Source organism: Anas platyrhynchos, chromosome 5, assembly GCF_047663525.1.
Source record: "Anas platyrhynchos isolate ZD024472 breed Pekin duck chromosome 5, IASCAAS_PekinDuck_T2T, whole genome shotgun sequence".
Taxonomy (NCBI): Eukaryota; Metazoa; Chordata; class Aves; order Anseriformes; family Anatidae; genus Anas; species Anas platyrhynchos.
In genome coordinates, this window is record NC_092591.1 from 36,130,104 (window position 1) to 36,147,718 (window position 17,615).

Below are 17,615 nucleotides of genomic sequence, written 5' to 3' on the forward strand. Positions count from 1 at the left end.
GGCTGAGGTTTTTTTATTTTTACAAAATTAGGAATAAACTTCGGTTTTGGCATAACATTAAGAATGAATCATGTCCAAAATTAAGATAAGTGTAATGAACACTAGTGTTTATCAGATCTAAAAGCATCCTCCTGTAACTTTAGACAACCGTGGTTGTACAATGTGTACAACCTTCCCTTTATCATTCAAATGCTGAATAACAAATCGTATTTTAAATCATTTACAAGTTACAGGCAAAATGGAAAAGTAAACTTTTTCAAACATTTGTAAATTTGTCACAGAAAACATTAAAATGATGGTGTCACAGCTAACAGCAGTCTCTGCATTACCACATCACAGACCAAGGTAAGTTAAATTTAAATGAGACTTGGGCACACGATCAAATTCACGTGTACCAGAACATGATACCAAGTTGCCATCAGTGTCAGGAAAGTGCCTAATACTTAAACGAGTACAAAATTGTAGTGGTCTGAATAAATAATGCCTACTGCAAACAAGGCATGCTGGTACGTGTTTTTTGTTCGATTTTTTTTTTTTTTAATTAAAACAGAATAATTTATGGGATCAATACTTTCCATGATGTGACTACTGTACTTTTGACCCAGTACTGGGAATCCTAAAGCCCTGCTTGGAGCATCATTGAACCGGTGTTCTCATCTTGTAACCTTCACACAGGTTTGGACACATTATGGGGTTCTGCTCCCACCACTAACACAGCTTCCTCTGCAATTTGTCTCCCCTTTTCTACCCAGAAGAAAGCACTGTGTGTCAGAGCAGGCCTGCAGCCCAGCACTGCAGTGCTGCCTGATGCAGCCCACACAGGTTCAGACTTTATGACAGATTACTGCCACCCAAACCACAAGGCTGCATTACCATGGCAGCCACAACCCAAATTTCTCACCTGGAGGATTCACGAAGCCTTACAGCCCAGTACCAGGCCTTGCAAACAGTCATATCCTCAACTCTTTAACAGAAAAGTGATCATAGATCCCCATTCAGAGAGGCAATGAGTACAGGAAGCAACAGCTTACCAAGCCCAGGCTGCACATCCTATGGCGGCTGCTGAGGCCGAGAGGATGCAGCAGAGCTGGGAGGGGAGGAAGAGGATGCTGGAGGAAGAGGAGGCTGGCCCAGTTAGCGCTGCACATGGTGCCTCTGCTGCAAGGGACCGGGGTCAGCATGCAGCTTGTTTGAGACTTTCCCCTGTCAAATAACATTTTGATATGTGGATATGAACACTTTGTTTTGCCTCTCTAAAAAGAGAGGGATCTCATCTTATTAGCCTACCTTGTAATCAATCTCAAGTTTAAATCATTACAATACTGCTTTCCTGTAACTGCCTTGTTGTCCAACACTTAAAAGCATGACATGCAGAAGACCAAACCTCTTCTCAATGTCAGGATGTCCTCTTCTGACGGCGTCCCCTACTGCCTGTCCAGTGAGACTCAGAAAAACTAGCTCCTGCACCCCTTGACTAACCAACCACATCTGCTCGGCTTTTCAGGCAAAATAGCAAGAAAAAGTGCCAGAAAAAAGCTGAAGTTTTAACCAGTCAGACAAACAAAGGCAAGAACATGTTTCACCCCCATCACACCACCTCCTTCACCCAAGCACTATGCCACCACACCTGGTAGCAAGCACAAGAGCTCACCCACATGCCTCCTCCAGACCCCACACAACCAGCCTGTAACACACACACATCTCGCTGCTCTGGCACCAGGACAAGACTTTCCATGAGAAAAGTTCGCATGAGAAAGCTCCTGGTAACAGCATCCCACCTCTCCACAGTAATGCTGTTAGACCTCATGAGGGAAGACATCTCCCCAGTACAGAGGGATCTCCTCCACCAAGAAAACCTGCTGTTTTGTCACATGAACAATTATGGAGGGAGGGGAAAAAGCAAGCTGACAGGACACTTAAGAGCAGAAACTATTAAGCAACCTAAATACCGATACTGCTACACGCTCCCGTAGCATTTTGTCTTGCGCATTTTTTTCCATGAAGGAAGTCTATACAGAACAAGTAGCTGCATGAACTACCAGAGCCTGGTACCTTCAAAGCTCTCCTCGTGCTTGACCAGAGAGATTTATGTACATAAATCTCAGAGAAATCAGAGGGAAGGGGCTAGAACAACAGCCCCTTAATTAAGAAAAAAAATAGAGAAGGATGGGGAGAAAGAAGAAGAGTTAAAACAAAGATGCAGGCACAGAGAGCGTGACCACACAAGCTGGTTTCCATAGGAAAACAGAAACTTTGAGGGCAAACTCCCCTCAAACTCATTACCAGATACCTAGGATACAGCTGCAGTGCTGCCGCAGCAGCGGCTGCCATGCAACGCAGGCATATGCAAGCCAGCTCTGAGCTAAAGAACATGTAGATCACGTTCCCTGGAACCAGATTAAACTAAAACAGGAAAAAAGCAGAAGTAACGTGAGGCACCTTTGTTGGTTGCAGCAGGGCACAGCATCCCAGATAGATGCTAAGAGAAGCGGCACACTTGGGCGCAGCCAGGCAGAACTTCACAAGCCTTCCCAAACACAACTTCAGACCCAACACTGGATATTAACCCAGATTTAAAGAACACTTTAAAATACAGTTCTAACAGCCTTCAGATTGACACTTTCTACAGATTTTATTTCAGTCACTTGTTAGGCAGTCTGTTTTATTCTTTTTGCAATTTTACAGACAATCTCTCTGATTTTATTGCTACAGACCACAATGTGTAAGAGCTCGCTGAGCCAGGGATGTCTAGCGGGGAACTAAAATCAAACCTATTCATGTATTACTTTATTTTGCAGCACACCAGCTATTATGCTGACCTTTGTGCTAAAGCCGCTGGACCAGCACCAGAACCGCTAGAGCCACATCAGCACAACGCTGCCCCGAGCTCAGTAAGTGCTGCTGAGCAGGGAGGCAGGTTAGCTGGTACACAGCACCGCACTACTGCTGCTACATGCCATCCACACGTGAGCTACCAAGCTAAAGCTGTAATAGTGCCTAAAACAAGGCCAGGGCACAGGTTGGAGCACTAACCCATGCTAGGACACTGCCAGCACAGCCCCAGCATGGTTTTGCTCAACCACTGCCTTAGCTCTGCCTGGACGTGGTAGAGGAGATCCAGGGGCTGGGGACAGTGAGCTGCAGGCAAGGGGGATGCAGCCACCAGGGCTGGCACGGCTCTGCAGCTGGCTGTGAATAAATCCCTCCACGGTGTGATGAAATCTAAAGCTCGAGACGATTTCTGTTCTGAACGCTATTACAGATTTTTCATGCGCGGTGTTAAAACGACTTGCTCAAGGGCACCTGCACTTCCTTATTTCACAAAGTCACCGAGGTAAACTAATGAATGAATGAATATGAAGCACGGGTATTACAGTAGTGTCACATCAAACTACAATCTCATTAGTTCCCATAAATGAGTGACGCTGAGTGCACTCAACACAGAGCAGCCTAATTATCCTGCAACTGCACCGCACCAGCTGGGGCTGGGAGGAGAAAAGGAAATCGAGTTCCACCCCAAAAGTAATCAGTTTCTGCCACTGGCAAAAACAATTTACATAACCCCACCTCACCCTGCACACCTTTCCCGGGAGCCTTTCAGATGCAGAAAGGATCAGACCACATTAACTCCAGCAGGAGCAACAGCCCGCTCCTCATCCTTTCCCTCTTCCTGTACAGTCTTAAGACTGGGACAACTGTTTTCTGCTCACAAGACAGGAAAAAACCTGGGGGAGAGCATGCTTAAGCTGTAGGCTGCTATTAGAGCAGTCTGTCCTCACGCCTGGTGTCTCAGAGAAGAGGGGCTGAGACCTCACAGGCCCTACCATAAGCCCTCCTCGCTCGCTCTGCTTCCAGGGAAGAGTCAAGCAGCTTTTCAGCACAGCCATTCAACAGGATAATGACGACAGCTCAACTCCACAAGAAGTTTTATTAATATTGCATACACTCATCTTAATGACATTCAGCGCTAATTACCATGGTTATAAACCGAACAGCAGTAGCACTCCAGCAGTATCCTACACCTTTGGTTCTGAGCTTTGAGCACAGGGACAGCAAAACGCACTGCCTGTGTCCAGGGGTGCCAGTTCTCACATGGCTAACCTACCTGGAGCTTCCGTACATCTCAAGAGCTTTTGGTATCTCAGCTAACGACTAGGAGGCAAACACAGAATGGTTATGGCAAACAAGATGGATACTGCTATTACTCTTTGAAAACCAGAAACGCTCGCGGTGCAAATAGAGCAGTCACCCAGCGCTAACACAAGATTCAGGAGGAAGAAACGCACCACCTTTACAAAGCTCTTTTTTTTTTTTACCTGGCAAAATTGCTTTGAATCTCAACCACCGAAAGGTTTTTGTACCTCCGTTATCAGCAACAAGAAAATAGTGTAACACAGAAACCAACCACTATTTAAGGGTATTTTGCATTATACTGCGCACACAATTACTTCATTTTCAGAAGCACTATTAAAAGCCAACATTAAACGACTTTAGCTGCAAGCACATAACACCCACATACTACAGCAGAGCCAGAAGCTTTTATTGCCACCTGTAAAACATTACTGAAATACTGCAGCACTGTGCCCCAAGTCCTTTTCTTTCTCCATGTAAAAAACTGAACGTGAAAGACCACACAACCAGGCACACCGCCTATGCTATCTGAGCATTCTTATCGGATAGGAACAGTAAAGATTGAATTCACAGCTCAGTTTTAAGTAAGAATGAATTAAAACTCTTAAGCTGTGCTCAGATCAATATACTTGCATGTTTACTAACAGTTTCCACAGGAAACCTCACCTTGCTGCTGCAAGCAAGTAGCTGCACTACAAAGACAGAGCTCTGGCCACGTTTTCCAGTGATGCTGTAAAGGAAGCTAGTCATTCTGGAGAGAGGCATGATTCAAATTTAACAAACTCGACAAATTTAAGCAGTTAGCTTCCTCTATACTGAGCTGTGCAGATTCTTCTCCCCCCTCCCTTCAAACAGATCTTCAATTCTTACCTTATTTTTAGCTAGAATCAGACATCTTTGAACCCTTCTTTTTCTGAATTATAACACTCAGGGAAAAAGAAAAGAGATGGAAAAACAGAAGATACAGTTCACAGATCACATGGCTTCAGCTACAGTATTTAAACACAATTACAAAATTCTCCTTTTTCAGTATTGTTATCTACCAAAGCATACATATCAACCATGCTTATTCTGGATGCTTTGACACCACCTTAAAGGAAGCTCATCACTCTGCCAGAAGTCTTTTCATTCTCCACATCAGAACAACCAACAACTGTAAGCCAAACAACATTACAACATTTACAGTTCCTCCAACTCTGAAACCAGCTTCTTACATCTAAGTAGTCACTGGTCTAACAAGTATCCTCCACCCCAGCTTCCCTAAGGTTCACATCACTACCCTCCAACCTGTTCCAAACAAGTAAGTGATCAAAATGCAATTTACCTGAAATCTGTTAGCTCTCCATTCTATCCACTTTTTATCCAAGTTTTACCCTTGTTAACTCTAATTACCTCTTCCTATTAAGAGAAAATGAAAGATGAAATAGGGATTTTATCTACAGATACAAATTCCTTCTTCATCCTCTCCATAATTTCTCTCCCTATACCCATTTGTGAGGCCAGTCTTTTTTTAGCCCAAAGTCACTTCATCACTTGCACCAAGACCCTGAAGAAACTTGTCACCTAAAGTAAGACTACATCATAGCTGGGAGTATTTGACAACTATATATATAATATATAAAATATATAAAGCACAAGTTTTCAAGAAAAATAAGGAAGAGCAAAAGTCTCCCTCATCCAACACTTCAGGTATTTTCTATCTCTGCACATTCTGCACTTTTACAGGAGGCAGCATTTACCTTACTTATGATTTTTTTTCATGTGGCCAGTTTTGCACAACTGCTAAGTAGTTGTTCTCAATAAAACTGACACATTTCCCCCCTGATTTTCAGGAGAGATGCATTATCTGTAGTCAAAGAGCACGTTCACAACATTTGCAATCTTGCCCTTGGCAGGCAGAAAGTTGTTGGCAGTTTGAGGTAAGTCATTACTCTTAAAATCCAAGAACAAAAGATACTTCAACTATGCAAGACTGGAAAGCCTCAGTTCAGCTGCTGAGGTATGTATGTAAGCTCTGACTTACAAACTAAAAAACTAAGATTTAATGAAGCCAGCAATCAGCAGATAATGACTAACTTCTGTTAAAATAACAGTGATGAGCACCCTCTGCAGCATTTAATTACTACTTATTACCATACCTTTGTCTCACTCAAGATGTTCTTTAAATTACTAACAAATTTGAAAGTCTTTACTACATCAACAGTACATATACAAATGATTAAATCTGAAAAATACAGCACTGTTGCACGTTCATGCCCAATTTTAATGCTGTTGTTTGGAGTCAGAATAACCTATTCTCTGGTTTCTGAATGTATCTAGCATATTAATCAACCCTGTGGGTTTTTTCTGGGTGAAAGCAAAAGTAAACTATTATCATAGCTTATTTGAAACAAAAAAGTCCTGACAATTTTAACATATATATATATACGATATATAGCTCTACAGATCCAGGCTCTGCCTAGATAGGGCAGCAACTGTATAGCAAGGCAAGAATTAACTTACGGCTCCCAAATTATTCCATGGAGCTTCTCATATAGTTATAATTGCAGAATGAAAGTGTCTATCTTGGGAAGTTCTCCAGAAGATCAGCAGCCATTCATTTCCCTGTACAGACATGCTCTAAAAACCCACAGAACTCAAAATCCCAGAGAGGCCCTTCCAATTCAGCAAGAATGGCATGTTTTGAGATTATACTGCCATTTGCCGTGTTTGTATTTACCAAAGGCATCCTAACGAGGATTCCCCTCACAGTCTTTCTGTATGGCAATGAGACGAACAGTACGAAATTCAGGACATGATGGGAATTTCCAGTGTTAAGTCAAGTACACGGCAGCGACTACCCTGTAGGATGCTGCAGAAATCAACCGGGGGGGTGAATGTTAAAACAGCCCAGCTTCCTGTCGGCACGGCCTTCCTCAACAACTGCAAAGGAAGGGAAAGAGTAAAGAAAAACACATCCAAGGGAAGCCCAACTAAGTAAATAGCTTTTACATAAGTATCGCCTTTCTGTTCTCACTTCTAAATATTTGCGTTAGCAAAAGTTGAGGGAAAGCATCAGGTTTCCCTCTTTATTCAGGCTGCTGTTGGATCAATACAGTGGAGTCTATTGAACTGCTTTATTATGATTCATGCAACAAGCTGTTAAATACATTTGCAAAGTAAAAGATCACTGCCAGTGTCACATCATTCATAAAGATAAGATTATTTTTAAAGACACAGGAATGTTCAAGAATAACTTCCTTCTGCAGAGCTGCACATTCCTTCAGCATGGACCGAAGGCACAAAATGCAAATTCACCCTTTCCAACTTGCGAAGGATCGACAGATTGGTGCAAGTCTCAGCTGCATCCAGCAGACGCAGGGAAGGCCCTCCAAGGCTCACCTGGTGGGGTCTATTTGGGACATGCAACAGTATTCCCCCCAAAACAGCGTCAAACATTTTAGTTCTTAAAAATAGTATTGGTAATTCAGAAAGCAAAAATAAAAGCATTGACTACAAAGACAACAAGATTTTTAAAGGAGTTCAGAGATAAGAAACTGCAACAGCTTTTGAGTGACAGCCATGTGTTTAAGCCAGCAGTTTTTCATCTTCCATTCTTTTTCTGTACCACCACCCCACAAAGTGTAGACAAAGCCACTTTAGACTTGAATAATGTGACCAAAAAGTTGTATTTTTGCCAGAAAAATTCATCTGCAAGAGTAAGTTTGTGCTACGGTCCTGCCAGAAGACAAATGCTGAAGGTGCATACGTTTCCTCTTACACCACCTTCTTGCAGGGAAATAAATAAATAAATAAGCTCCCTTTCTCAACTGCTCACAGATAAAGGAAATCAGGTTTCCTGCCGCGGGTTTGCAACCTGAGCCAACACCAGCAAAGTGCGATCAACCCACACCAATGCAGTGCTGCGGCCTGAGCAGGAGACACAAAACGCGCTGGATACCAAAGTAAAACTGTTTTACATTAGTCAAAAAATATATATATATGTATATATATATATATATATATGCTATGAAGATTTTGACAGTTTTTCAGAACAGTTTAAACTGCATCTACATGAGCACCTCTAAGAGCTGCTGGAGGCCTCAGCCACCACCACTTGGCAGCACAGAACCACAGCAGGGCCCAAGGTGGGGGCCCAGCTCATGCCTGGACAGGGTTGATCCCACACCACACGAGTTGCTCACAGATGTGTCCTGACACAGTTTTGAGTCTCCAAGGATGGAGATTCACCAAGGCCTCTCTAGGACAGTTTGGTCATTGTTTAACGATCCCCTGAATTTCTATTTTTTAAATGGTTGTTTTGGTGTGCATGAACTAGACTTCTTCTAGATGATGCCAAACTAGAAATCCCACCCCACCACCCTGAAATTCACCAAATGTGGTGAACTTCACCGAGAATGGGGGAAAAGTTGTAAAACAGAAAATTATAATCTCTTGTAAAACATCATTCACCATGAACCTGCACTGAACACTTCACATGGCTGTGTGAGGTACAACAATGATTTGTAGCAAGAAGTAAGACCAGTATCTTCTAATAAAGCCAAAAAAGGCAATATGAAAATGTAATTTCCATTATTTCAGAAAGTCTCAAGAGTAACATAAAAATGTTCTGCAGACTATGCAACTTCTGGTTAAGTCAGCAAATGCAGATGTTTGAAAGTCCCTGTTAACTCCTCACAGAGCGCTGCTTGCACTGCCACCAGAACACCTGAGATAAGTATCAGAGCCACCGGCACGCACAAAGCCCTGCTACCACAGCAGTCTCACAGATACTATCTGCCACTATCAAAAGTTCTGCCTTAATGCTGTTCCACATCACCTCAGCACACAGTAAGCCTGTTTGCATCCAAAGCTCATAGGACAATTGTGATGCTCAGAGGGAGGAGAGCAAGCCCCTCGGCTGGTGAAATGACACCAGCCAAGCACCTTACAGGTAACTGATGTCTGTCAAGCAGGCAACAGGGCAGCTTTTCTCTCAGTTGTGCTCAATTTCTGACCCACACCGTACAACAGCCTAGAATAAGATGGTTTTATGCTGGTTTTGGCTAGTTGAAGCTTTTAATCCACTGGGAACACCATCAATTAAGGACAGACGAAATGATTTCACTAAGACAAAGGCAAAAGTTCAACATCAGCACATTTGTCTCACAGCAGCAATAAAAGACAGCTGAAAATTAGCATTTTGAGTTTAGGAGTTGTTACCTCAAAAGATAAACAACAAAACTGAAATGAACACCACCTAGAGGCTTCTCAGCAGTGAAGGTAAACCATAAGGAATCCCCAACAACCTAGCTTCAAAAACAACTGCACCCTATACGCCAGCAGTTCATGTAAATCTTAACAAATTTGTGAACTAAAAATCAGTCTTCAAAAACACTTGACACATTTTTAATAACATCCACCCAAAGAAAGCGTTCCTCCCTTTCCACAGGATCCGAGGCCAAAGGCAAGGGAGCATTAACAAGACTCAAACCGCCTCTCAGGCCTAAGCATCAACCACAGCTCTCAGTAACTCTTCCTTTTGCACTATATTTTCACAAAACTCACATTCAGTGCAGTTGTTCTATGCAGCCACACATTTTTCAGAAACCTGACGTCTCTCTCCAACACAGACATCCACGTGCTGCACAAGGAACAAGCTGCTATGATTAAGTTGTGCAGAGAGATGAAGCCACAACTGGTTTTGATCCCACTAATCAAACACGGGCTTGCAAGAGAGGATCTACATATGGATTCAGAGCTCTGAAAACACTCAATGATCACACAATTCAGCAGCTATCAAGCTCAGGAAAAGTGTTATGTTGCCACGCTCAAATGAAGTGCTCTTTAAAGCATGCTTCCATAAAGAAAACAAAGCCTTGTAAACGCTTAGTCTCACTTCGCACTTCACATAAAAGGCATGCGGTAGAATCTAAATCAAGCAACCCGCCCAGCAAACTGGTGCCACAGGATTTAAAATAAATAGACTGCGGCAGTGCCGTAATTTAAGTTTACATCTAAGAAGATGGACTTCTAAAGCCATTTTATCTGCAGTTTAATGTTCAAAACCAGTAAAATAATTGTGCAGTTTCAGTGCCTCTGCAAGTCCTAGAGTTTCCCGAAGTTCGGGGTGCAGAACTACCACCAGAGCGAACACAAACTGCTGCAGATCATGTTCACCTCGCACTGCCAGCTGCTCGAGGGTCAAGAATCAGAGCTAGTCAAAACCACAAGATTATTGTCACTCGTCTCCCCAGTGGCCATACTCTGTAGCTTTACAACCCTGCCCTCAGTTAACCATTGCTGGTAAGGCTCCAATCCCAGACAATGCCGACTGTTTCCCATTAAACGATCTCTCAACTCTCACACAGCCACAAAATCCCACTTAAAAAAACATCCAGCTTGATGGCCCTCATTCAAACATTAAACCAAACTCAGTGAAATATAAAGCGCAGACTATTTAGAAGTTGCTATTTAGAGGAATGCACTTCAAATCACGCCACTGAAGTCGCATCTCCCTGGAAACAGAAAACACAGAATATAACAATTTTTGCCCTAACTCACAGAAAGATACTTAGCACGTGATTAATTTTATGTGCTAAAATGCTTAAAGGCCTGACCTAGCCCATTTTAGAATATCCTTGTACACACTGATAAATAAGTGACCGCACTTACTAGTGCTGCATTTCTGTTGTAACTTATTAACAAGAAGTTAAACCAACAGGTTACAGAATTCTCCCAAAAAAAAAAATAGAGGAAAGATTTTCTAGAGGTGATGTAAGCTAATCCCACCTCAATACCAAGGAGTGCAGCAGAAAGCAACCTTACTTCAACCAAGCCACGAGCACAGCGGCAGCTCAGCCCACGCCAGCACAAACCTTACCGCCCCTCTTGGACTGGGAGACAAGGCACTCCCACAACAGTGAGTGAAACAAAAACCTGAAAGATGAATAGCAAACTAAAAGCAGAGATATGAAAGGATATGAAGAGACAGTAAAATCATGCCTTACTGGCTCCTTAATATCTAAATAAAGGAGCTGCTGAGGAATAAAAGCAATCTAAACGAGGCCAAGAAAGCCAAGGAAACAACAGATCCAACCAGTCTGCCAACGAGCCAACTCATAGGGTCAATGAGACTAAGTTTAAAAAACTCTGACAACATCAACATAAGGGAAACCAACGTGTGTGACTGAAACTCGGATGAGGGCAGAAGCTCTGCTGGTTTACCCCATGGGGTATCCAGGATTTCCACCCGGCAGCAGTAAGAACTGCATAGCTCGCAGCTACCCCTGGCTGAAGGGATTAAACTACTGCTATGGAGAAAAGTCTTCCTTTTTCTTCTCTACAATGGACATGCCACAAAATAGACAGAGGAATAGAAAAGAAACTCAAGTGGGTTTCAGCCCTTTCTCTTACTCGCCTACCTCTCATTCTCCCAACATATTTCCAAAGCTGTTTTCCGTAACAGAAGGAATGCAATCTTACTAAAAAACAAAATAATTAATAGGAGTATTTTATGTTCTTAACAGTGGTTAATTTCAGTTTTGTTCTTTCTCAGGAAAAGAACTTGTTCATGGCAGAACTGAAGTTCTGAAATAAACAGGAAAAAGTAAGGGATACATTTGAGATGCATTTACAAAATTGAGAGGGCAATAAGAGCTACATAAGAATGATAAGCTCTAAAGGCAGCAGCAGAATGCTATAACCATGATGAAACAGCTCTCCTTGAAAACCTGAAGGGGGGGAGGAAACACAAGGGAAGCCACATTTGGACATGGGTTTTAAAACAAGAGCTATCCAGAAGTTAATCCCAAACCTTAAAATAACATTTCTGAGAAAAAAAAAAAAAAACTTCAAACCTAGAACCAAGTATGCATGAGTGAAGTGGCAGTCAGACACTTGATTACAGAAAAAGCAGATCGTGGATTACACGTTCCCGTGCTGAATTTTTATTCCTCATTGCAGCTCCACCCTCGCCTAGCTGCGTGCCAGTGCCTACCACTACACCTGCCGGCCTTTTTAGTCAGCCCACGTTCTGCAGTCCGACAACACAATTGGAGCTGACGTCCCATTTCGCCTCTGCCTTCATGATCTAAGAGGCTCTCCGAACCACAACTGAGAGCTAAGTATGCCTATCCCAAGCAGTAATTCTGAAACTAAGCATTATATTAGCATCACTAACACCTTCATAATACACTGTTGAGCAACTAAGTGCACAGCTTTTAATCAACTGTCCATAAATAAACCCTGTTAAAACCAGGGGGGGGGATCTTCTGTTCCCAGTTACAATTAAATAAAAATCAATTAAAAGGAGAGATCATATTTACATAAGACATGAAACTTCAACTTTACCTGAACCGAGCACACGTGTTTTCATAAGCAAGAAAAAAAAAACTCAAGTTCCCACAGTGTTTCTGGATTAATAACTGCTGTGACGTCTGATGGCCTAAGGCACGAAACCGTGACAGTGAAGCAACTCATAAATCTCTCCCTGCCATTACAATTGTCACCAAATTCTACCTCGGCCCTTTCACCTTTCTCTCCCACCTCTCCAGCGGCAGGGAAACAGAGGCTAGTTTGGGGATCTCTTCCAAATAAATATGAATGAAGTCCAGATTAGAGAAGATATGGATGCAGATCATCCAAAATACAGATGCACATCATCCAGCTAGTGCTTATAGGGACAACACGGACAACAAAACCTGTTGTTTATACAGAAATAGGATGTTTTGCCTTGCACAAAACCAGCTTACACCTTACATTGAAGGCAGGTGATGCTGAATTCCTGTAGTTACCGACAGCGAGAGCCTCGATCGGAGCTCCCCCAGGCCGGCTGTGCTCCCCAAAGCACACGCCAGGCTCGGCAGGCGATGTGCCACCCAGCTCCGCACACCGCCCGGCTCAGGGTGCCCAGCTCCGGGCGCACTCCAGGCTTTGCTAAAACCGCACCGCTCCAGCGCTGCGTGCCGGCCACCTCCTGAGCAGCGCATCGCTGGGAAACCCCATCTCCCCCCCAAAAATACCCCCGCGCTTCTCCCCGGGTGCGAGCACGCCTCCTCCTCCCCCCAGGCAGGCTGCTGCTGTAGCCAAGGTTACCCAAGGAGACCCTCGCCGAAGTTGCCGGGTTCCCGTTCCGCGGCGCTGCCCCCCGGCCCCGCACCGCCCCGCGCCGCTCCCGCAGGTGCGCGGCCGCCCCCCCGCACACGGCAGCGCCGGCGAGCGGTAAAACGGGGGGGAAAAGCGCACCGAGTCGGCAGGGGACGGCTGCCCCCTTCTCCTCAGCCTCTCCTGCGGCTGCTCTGCCGGGTGCACCCCGCGGGGGGCTCCTGGAGCTTCCCCCGAGCCCCCCCAAAAATCTCCCCCCCCCCCCAAAAGCACCCAGCACGCCCCCGCCGCATTACCTAACTGCGAGCGGCACCGGGCGGCTCGGCACCGGCTCCAAGCGACGCCGAGGCGGCTGCACACCCCCCTCGCCGGCTATTAAAAAAAAAGAATTAAAAAAAAAAAAAAGTGGGAAAAAAAAAAAATTCAAAGTACAACTCCCCGCGCACAGGCAAGTTACTGGCCAAGTCCTGCGTGCAGCCAGGCGGCGGGGGGGTCCCTCCCTCTGCCCTCCCGTCCCGTCCTGTCGCTCACCCCCGAAGTTGCCGCGGACCGGGCTGGGCTCCGGCTCCGGCTCCGGGTCGGGCTCGGCTCCGGCTCCGGCTCCGCGCGGCGCTCCCCGCCCGCGCCCGGGATGAGCTCAGCTCAGCCCCGCCGCACGCCGCCCCGCTCCGCCCGCCCGCCGCAGCTCTCGCGAGAGGCGGGGAGGGTGAGGAGGGAGAGGCAGCGGCAGAGGGGCTGCCCCGCCGCCCGCCCCTGCGCGCTCCGGAGAGGCGGGGCGGGGGCGAGCGGCCCCCGCGCGTTGCTGAGGCAACGGCCCAAGCGCCGGGGCTGTGAGGCGGGGGTGACCCCCCCCATCCCCATCCCGGTCTGCCTTGTGGAAACATAAATACGGACAAAAGTTAAACACCGTGCCCGGTTATTACACACACGCACTGTTCATAGTGACCTGTGTGTGTGTGAGGCTCCTCGGCTCCTGGTGACCAGGCTCCTCAGGGTGGGCCACCTGGTGCAGGAGCTCTCTTGTCAACTTTCTGCGTTAAAATTGTGGTTTGGGCTTGTGTCGTTACATCAGATTCCAGCCTCCTGGAAACGTGTGGGAAGGAGGGTTGCTGATGCAAAGGAAGAACCTCCCAGCGCGATGCAGATAGCATTACATCAAGCTCTTTTACTGACTAATTAAACTGAATTCCCTCTCTAGATATCCAACAAATTAGTGACATGAAAAAAAAAAAAATCAGCATACATCTCCATCACCCCCTTTTTACATCTCCATCACCCCCTTTTTTCCTACATCACCCCTTTTTCTCCTGCTGCAGTGGCCAAAATTTTAAACAAAATCAGCTGGGGGGTAACCCTTTCTGGATACTCTGCTGGTTGTCATTACTGTCCTTGGCTGGACAGTACATTGACAATCGCAGCTAAACTGATGTAACTGAAGCTTTCCCCGAGCTGTCTCTGAAATTAGGACGCTCCAGAAATCATCTCAGATTGGGGCTGGCTGCCTTCCAGCAGCATGCAACACGGCGACAGCGAGAGCGAGCGTGCTGTGGCGAGCAGCTGCTCCACCGCCAAGCTGGAGCTTCACCCACGGTCACTTTCCAGGAACGTTTGGACAGTCATGACCGACAGGGTTTAAGCACGGATCCACAGGATTTGCAAGCTTTCGGAAGATGTTCCTAATCGATCTTCAGTACCGATGTCTAAATACCACAGGGTGAGGTGCTCTAGAAGTACCTGGCTGGATATCCAAAGAGCAATCGCTCTCTTATGGGTTCTTCAGTTTGAGGCTGTGACTCCAGCAGGTGCTACGGGGTCACAAAAATACTCCCTATCGCACCTTGCATAGTAGAAGGAATGTTCTAGAGGGATGAGATGATCCCAGTGCAGCTCTGGCATGGAAGAACAGGAGAGTTAGCTGTCCAGAATCATGAATAGGAACATTTTAGGTATTGAAATGCATTCATCGTGTATCACCCAGCTGAACAGCTAAGTGTATTTTACAGAAATTAAATAGTTTCTTAATGGCAGTTCTTCCAAAGGGAAGTTCAAACAGGCTTTCACTCTTCAGGTACATAAATACAGCAGAGCTGGATGTGACTATGGCATCATGGTGCACGATTACTCAGTTTGCCCTTATCAGAAGAATTCAGCTAGCGAAGCCATCACAGCAGTGCAAGCTGTTAATGAGGCTACTGCATTCCCAGATCCTCCACACGCTTCTGACGTGTCAGATTGTAAGATGTGGGAGATGCTCACCAGGGCCACAGAGGGAGGGAGAGGCTCTGACAGAAGGCACCAGCCCAGCTCACACGTTATCTGAGACTCGCCCCCGGTGGAGGCCCACACCCTTGGCTGAACCACAGGGATAGGGCTGGGCCCGGCTCCGGGGCCCCTGTGGGCTCTCCCTGAGTCCCAAGCCTAAAAGGTCGACATCCAGCCACGCAGGGCATCCTGGCATGGGGGCTGCTGTTTCGAGGCTCGGCCAAGCTGCTCTCCTCGCCATGTTCTGCCTGTGCACAGTGCCTAGAGCTGCAGTGAGGGGAGCAGCAATGCTCGCAAGCAACATGTGCTCTCACAGGTCTCGGGATAGCCTGAGCTGGTTTTCCTTAAGTGGAAATAAAAGCATGTTTGTGCTTTTGTAATTAAGTAATGCTAACTTGTTTCTTAGCAGGGAGAGGGATGAAGAATTTATAGAGTTTGGCTCTTCCCCATGTAAGGACACGGTCAGAATAGCAAGTCTGGAACAGCTGACTGCGTGGATACTTATCATGGAATAAGAAGGGGTTTATTCCAAAATAATTCCCATGACTCAATAATGCACAATTAATTCTAGAATAAAAGGACTCTCTTCCTTTTGATAGAGCACTTACACATAGGCCTCTGCTTGAATGGCTGTTGCAAAATGAATGAGGCACAGTCGTCGTTTCAGTTTCCCTGTGTAGACAAGCCCTAAGAGCCTTAAGAGTTTCTGAATGCTAATCCTTCTTCTGCCACTAATGTGTGTGTAACCTTAGGCAAGTCACTCCGTTTCTATTTTAATATTCTCATTTAGACGGAAAGGGAAAATGATAGTTATTTACCTCAGAGGAGTGAGGTGAGAGTAAATTAATTAACATTTATGTTGCTCTCTGAAGGTTTAGTGTTATGAAAGGGTAAGTAGTAGGACTGTTTCTGATTAGGGCTGGTCAGAGTTCCTGCAAGCGCAGGGAAAATTTGACTAAGAATCTGAACCACCCTGAAACAAAATGCATTATTTATTCATTGATGAACAATGAACATGTGAAAATTTGTATACAGCGCACTCTTCCAAGAAGGAAAGCATTACAATTTGGATATACAATGTGCCAGAAAAACAGATGAGGTAATTCATATGTAGATCATTCACAAGAGCTCAAGACCAGTGAGTTTCAGGATATGGAAAAGGTCCACATTCTCATTCATAGTCTCAGGAAGTTAGTGTATGTTGGGAAGGTTTTAGAGTATTTTCTAGCACTATTGGCCTGGGGCTTTTAGAGGATTCTCTCTAATATGGATCATTTCATTGATCCAGTTTACAGTACATAAATAGATACGCTGCCATAGCAAAGGACAATTTTCCTTTGGGGGCACTGCGGACAGGAATAAGAGGCAACTTCTTTGGCCGGCTTTGGCAGAAACGGCAGTATCTTGTGAACTGTAGCTTCTCTGTTCTTTTTTCACTCACTAACAGGCCTTTTCTGACAAGAAGTAGATATAAACACTCGCTGACTTCACCAGTTCCTGACTTCACCATGCAACCTGTACTATCAACTCTGAACTCTCCAAGGGAAGGAGACTGACATTTAAAAGTGACCCTCTCTGCAGCATACAAAAATTCCCCCTGAAGTACATCTGTTCTATTTAATTTGCATGGGTAATTACTAATTGGGCATAAAGTATTTGAAGCCGTTAAAACTCAGAATTAGAAATACACATTAGTTAGAATTTAAAATACTTATATCTGTTAATAAAAGCAAAGAAATGTTTCTGACTTTGGTGCATTTAACTTGGTAGAAATATTGAAGAATTGATTGGAGAAAGGATTTGAAAAGAAAGAAAAGACTGCAGCATTTACAACAAAACTGCAGCATAGAAAAAACTGCGAGGGAGAGCATGGAGGCTGGTGGAAAGGGATCAGTAAGTAGGAAGAACAAAATTGAATGATCAGTGTCAAGTCTGACAGGCCAGAATTGTGACCTATCAGCTGTCAGGGGGATCACGGAGGCACACACACAATTTCAGTTTCCTCCTGCCAAGCCTGTCTGTCCTGGTTTGTGATCAGTAGGCTCTTTCTCATAATTTGCAAGGATCTGCATCATCCTCTAGCATTTCAGGGGACTGCCAAGCCACTGGCATAGAGAAGAGAAGCCCAGAAACTGTAC

General features: G+C 45.0%; 1 protein-coding gene across 12 annotated transcripts in view; it reads right to left on the reverse strand.

Annotated features, from left to right (window-relative positions):
• SIPA1L1 (signal induced proliferation associated 1 like 1) overlaps positions 1-13,964 on the reverse strand; it is a 202,704-nt gene extending 188,740 nt beyond the window's left edge. For 6 of the 12 annotated variants that reach the window (XM_072038826.1, XM_027458312.3, XM_027458306.3 and 3 more), the window contains exon 1: positions 13,747-13,961. The gene's annotated coding sequence lies outside the window, so the exon portion shown is untranslated. Of the gene's footprint in view, positions 1-13,511; positions 13,588-13,746 lie in introns of all 12 variants that reach the window. The other 6 variants (XM_072038827.1, XM_038180713.2, XM_038180715.2 and 3 more) reach the window with 3 other exon arrangements.
• Positions 13,965-17,615: the final 3,651 nt, after the last annotated feature.